Genomic DNA, 6000 nt, shown 5'->3' on the forward strand with positions numbered 1-6000 from the left:
ATCTACCCCCCTCGAAAGAGATTATTCCTGCCTTTATTCCTGAAATGGTCAACACATCATCTTGAGAGTGGCCATAGGGCCTGCCATGGCCTGTTGCAAGATGCCATGTTGCGCCTTCATTTGCTGCTTGAGTTACCATATCCTCCCTGTGCTCAGCAAGTTGGCTATGTGGCTATCTCTAATTGGCTACATGATGCTGCTCCTTCTTTCTACCTTGGAGGCTCATGCTTGAGTAAGTTTAAGGGGTGGTTTTATATATGTTCAACGCACGTCCGATGTTTCAGGGCTGGGCTTGCTAACGGGATGCCAGTCTTGTGGACTTGCTGTTGGACCAGCCCCACACCTTGCTGGCTAACCTTCCACATGGCAGTGCACCATGTGGTTGACCCTGCTGCTACTGAACATTTTAGGTTTGTGCTTGAAAACTGAGCTTTCCTATAGATGGAGTGTATCATTGTTGGGTTAGGTGAGTCACTGTCCCACTTGTGAGCCCCAAAATAATAAGGGAAGAGGGGCAGGTGAACGGTATTTTTGGAGGGCTACAGCTTGTGCAATATAAGGATGCTACATTGGTATCAAACTCAAGTCCTCCAAATGCTGCCCTATGTGATGCTCTTTCCTGTTGCGTCTTAACATGAAATGATTATTAAAAAATGTATTTTTAAAGAGTAGATGTAGTTGAATCCCAAAAAGAATATATTTTTAGAATTGAATTTGTTTTAGGGCTGGGCTTGCTAATGGGATGCCAGTCTTGTGGACTTGCTGTTACCAGCCGCACACCTTGCTGGCTAAGCTTCCACGTGGCAGTGCACCATGTGGTTGCCCCTGCTGCTGCTGAACATTTTAGATTTGTGCTGAGCTTTCCTATAGGTGGAGTGTATCATTGTTGGGTTAAGTGAGTCACTGTCCCACTTGTGAGCCCCAAAATAATAAGGGAAGAGGGGCAGGTGACCGGTATTTTTGGAGGGCTACAGCTTGTGCAATAAAAGGATGCTACATTGGTGTCAAACTAAGCCCTCCCAATGCTGCCTTATGTGATGCTCTCTCCTGTTGTGTATCCCTATAAATAGAGAGCTTAAGTTGCTTGGAAGAAGCACAAAATATGCCCAACTCTTTAGCCTAAGAGCTAATCTGCTGGGGGCTATGGATTGTAGTCCTGTCTTAGTTCAGTTCTTGGCCCTTGTCAATATCTCGAATGTGATAGCATTTGGAGACATAACCTTGAGTTGGATCAGCTCAAAACAGCGGCTTCCTCACCAAGCAAATGTTCGACATATCCTGCAATTAGTGCATCCATAAGACTACATTTCGAATTGGAGCTTGTCAAATGCCTCCCATGCTTTTGCAAGCGAGCCACATTTGGCATACATATCAACCAAAGTGCCACCAACAAGAGGTTCTATTTCCAACCCCTTTTAGGCAATATCAGTATGTATTTCTTGGCCCTTGTCTATGGTTCGCTCTTGCATCTCCTTGTAGAGGTTGAGAGCCTGCTCTGATTCGCCACATTCAATGTAGCTGATGATAAGAGAAGTTCAAGAATACTTTTCTGACAAACTAACTTGTTGAAATCCTAGAGACCATCGCACATACTTCCACATTCCACCAGCATCGGAACAATGTGGTCACCGCGTTCACCTGTACTCCAGACCTAACATTGGTACTCTTCATGAAGCTGATGCCTTCACAACTTGGCAAGGCCTAACCAATGGATGCTTTGGGTCCGTGCGTTCTCTTGCTTTCGGACTCCTTTTTCTGAAGCATGTATTCAATCCAACCGAGATGATACAAACCGCTTACACATGTTGGAGAATTTATGCTTGGGATGTTTGAGTCTATGGAATGAATGGACTCGTCAGACTGCCATATTCTGAGTCCCACCTCTGCCAATTTGCTCCTGGGGTTGTCCCAGTTGGCATGAGCACTTTGTACCTGCAAAGCATGATCACAATGAAAACGAATGGCCAGAACTGTGACCGTGCTTGAGACTAAAATTTGAGGTACCTGGAATCAACCTTTTTGAAGTACGCTCCACTGTCATTTCTAGGATAGAAAAACTCGTGTCATGATGGGTTGTTTCTCGACTGTCTCTCAACTTGAGCACATGAGGCTAGAAACGAGAGAGAGCTTACGTGGCATGAAAGTCCGTGACGGAAGGAAGTTGGAAAGGCTATCCTTGCCTCACGGTTGCAATCGGTGTACACAGTCATATAAGAGTTGAAATTGACGGGCAACCAATGGAATGCCTCCTCTCACATTATGAAGAAGCCCTCTACCTCAGTTTTTGCCAATCGGACCATGTGCCCATAATTCTGGCAAAGGCAGTCAGTCATTGTGGTACTCATGCGCACATATTTTTTATTGCATCTGATACGGAGTGCCCTTAACGGATTGCTATGCATGTGCCCAATCTATCTGTCTATCCCATTCGGCCTTGGGTGAAGGCATCGGGTGCATCATCTCTAGTTTGGGATTGAGGAGCTGGTCCAATGTTTCACCTCCAAGCAAGCCTAGCATTCAAAACATGCTCTCCATGCCAGTCAAGTTTGACAAATGTGCAAGATAGCATTTTAAGAGAAGCAATCGTGGGTCTAATGCAAAGATTCTCAATGTTGGAGAAGGCTATGTGAAGAGTAGATGATCTTTTGCTGGCTAGTGTTTGCCAACTTTGGAGGTATCTTCTTGCAGACTCCCGTGCTACTAAGAATAATGGCATATCCAATATACAGATTGAAAGCTTATAATTGGTTTGCCATGTCCATATTAGTGCCTCTTGATTATAGTTTGAAGCTGAGAACTCATGGGGAGAGTTATTGGAGCCCATGCGGCCTAGTTTATAATACTAGACTATGGCATGCCTCCTCAAAGTTAACACATTTGTCTACTCAATGTTACTACATTTGATGTGAGCTAACTTTGGAGGCTTGGTCAGTCATCGTACTTTATCCTATCACATTGGATTGGATGTTAAAAGGTGACTAGGTGAGTGAGAATATGTATCAAAGACTTTGTGTTCAACCTCAACACATCCACATTGGGCATACATGCCAATCAAGGTGTTTCTTATACTTTAAACTCCATCTTATCTTATCTTATATTCCTCATTTCTAAGTTTGGGGTGTCGCTCAAGGAGGTATGCCACTTGTCCCCTCAGCCTCTTTGAGCATTCCCAATGGCTCCTCCTTTCGCGCCCCTTCTTCGCTTACTAAATGATCTTTTCTTGTGTGCTACCAGTTCTGTTTCAACTTCCATTTCGCCAACTTTGACCTCCCTCTTGATCCTCTTCATCATCAGCATGAGGCGCATGCTTTGCTTCACCCTCACTTCCCTCCTCCTCTCCTTCGTCTCCACTTCTTGGCCTACCTTCCTTGGATTTGAACAAAATCTCATCTCCTTTGCCATCCCTGCACCCATCCAAGTGTCTTCCGGCCACAAGTTACAAGTTAGCTATTACACATCGAACTATAGCACTACTCTTAAAATGGATCTACGTGGGTTAAATGCCAACGACAAGATGAATGGAATTCGGGGCAAATTCAAATTTGTCCTTGATTGCTTCTACAAATCACAATTGTCATCTTTCATTCTTCGTCAAATTTCACTCAACAAAAGCATGACTAACATGACAATTCATCACGCAAGTTCTCTCCCAAGATTCACAACCTCACTCCAAATTTGGTGCATTTGCATGTCAGATGCGCCTCTTACACAAGAAACACAAAAGAATGGAACAAGAGCCTTCTTGGTTTATGGATCGATTTGCAAACATCCCTCTCTTATAAGCACCTCCTTCCTACCATGCCTTCTATGTCACTGGGAGTACATGATTGTCCGATCTCCCATGCACCCATGCAATTTTCTCAGTTCGGCAAGTATACCGGTCTAGTTTCTTATAGAGTAGGCAAAACATGAATGCGTGCACTAGTTATCCTTGACCTTGAGGCAACAATTGCAAGTAGGTCTATTGATTGCCAAGATCTTCAGCTGTCAAACCTCAAGTGTGGGCTGTTGTAGATAGGTGGGCTAGAGCCTCCATCCGTGATGATTGTGGTCAATTCACTCGATATTACCATAGGCTGGCAGAGCTCCCAGGCATGGATGATTTTTTCAAGTTAGTTTCGTTAAGAAGCTAAAATTTTATATTGGCATCGAAAGTTTATATGCCCTAATAAAAATAAATGTTTGAAAAATTCGCCAGGATTTCAAACTTTTATGCAAAAAATCTAAAGTTTACATTTTTTTCCTTCAAAATTCAAAAGAAAAATATAAAAAAATACTACATTATACCAATATGGTGAAACTAAAAAAATGAGCTTGAAAACTTTCGCCAAGATTTTATATTAATATATAAGCATAGTTTAGATAAAAACATCGCTGCTCCCAGGCATACCCATCACCAACAGGCTGCAAGACGTTCATCTACAGGATCTATAACTGCAAGAGAATGAGAGAAACAAATAGCTAGAAGAGCTCTATAAGATCCTATATAAGAGAAGCCAGGTTGGGTTGTGAAAGTAAGGGATCAAGGAGGATCAAAACACCATGAGAGAGACATAAGGTAGGAAACACTCAATCTATTGCAATATATGTACTTGAACAATACAAAGATAGGCCTGCTTCTTATTTAGAGAGAGCCTTTAGAATGGTCGACACTTGTGGGATCCTCTAATCCACATCTCTAGTGGACGTCCTTGCTCCACATCTTCACATCATGTAGTCCACATCCTTGGGTGGCTACTTTAATTCTTTCTACACCATACCTTAGCCTCTAATTCATGCTCAATTCATGTGCACATGGCACCATATGTCAACACCTCCCCTTGGTGCCATGATCCATTGACTACTGCAAGGTGGTCAGATGTGAGTTACAAAACCATCACCTCCCTTTAGTGCATACCTTGCTACTGAAGGTGGTCAAGTTTGATTACAAGAATATAGGCTAGAGATGGAAATAATTTTTCTTCTTAATACATGTTGTTGTTGTCATTTTGCTCATGGCTTGTCGACATAGTTGCCCTGTTGTTGCTTCAATCTGTAGTCTTCTTCCTTGTGTCCCGACTTCTTGCAATGGTGACACTTTGGTTTGTTCTTCAATCCACAATCACTTTGATAGTGACCCATCCTTCTACAAACCTTAGAGTTTATATGATGAATTATGTTTGGACCCAAGTGCAATCACCTTAGAGTTTGTATGATGAATTATGTTTGGACCCAAGCGTAAACCAATGAGTGATAGTGTTGCTTCATCTTTTTCTTTCCACGTTTTATTTTGTGCAGTGGGTATATCTTCTTTTACAATCTTTCAAAGCTTTTGATGCATCAAGAGATACCTCATTTGTGTAGACCAGGTGTGGAATCCCTCCCTAGTGAACTTCTCAATAGTTGGGGTGTGTATTGCCATTGCAAAGGTCTTACCAATTGAAGAAACTTTCAAATCTAGCAGTGTCTAACTGCATAATGTCTAACTGCATACAACAAAATTGATTTGATAGGCGCATAGAGTACAAAAAATTTTGGAGCGTATGTGAATTCCTTCTAAATTGCAAGTTATGGCTTGTCGAAGTTTTAATGAAGAAGAGGCCTTTGATGATGTGGCACAAGGATTCACATGCTACATGCAAAACTGTGCTTAACAAGGAGCTGTGTGCTTCTTTCAAGAGAAGCTCTAGAGCGCCAAGTGCAAACCTTTCCAGCAAAAGCTCCTCCATACGTGCATATAGCTTCCTTTAAATGTGGAAGTAGCACAATGTGAGGATTGCCAATGCCAATCTTATTGGCTTTAATAATTAGCAGCTCTTAGAAAATGTGATAGACTCTACAAGGAGCACCTTGTACCTGATTTTGCAACTTACATATCTTTTCTTGATCGTATAAGTTGTGAGCTTTCTATTCTTCTCTCCGTGGCTTGCCCATGGGTTTCCCACTAGTTTAAATTAATCTTGAACTTTAGTCCATTTTGCTTTCAGTTAATAATTTCAATCCATACTTTTGGATTCTGTG

Source organism: Dipteris shenzhenensis, chromosome 8 (genome assembly GCF_047967505.1).
Source record: "Dipteris shenzhenensis isolate YYH24624 ecotype China chromosome 8, Dip_SZ_1.0, whole genome shotgun sequence".
Taxonomy (NCBI): Eukaryota; Viridiplantae; Streptophyta; class Polypodiopsida; order Gleicheniales; family Dipteridaceae; genus Dipteris; species Dipteris shenzhenensis.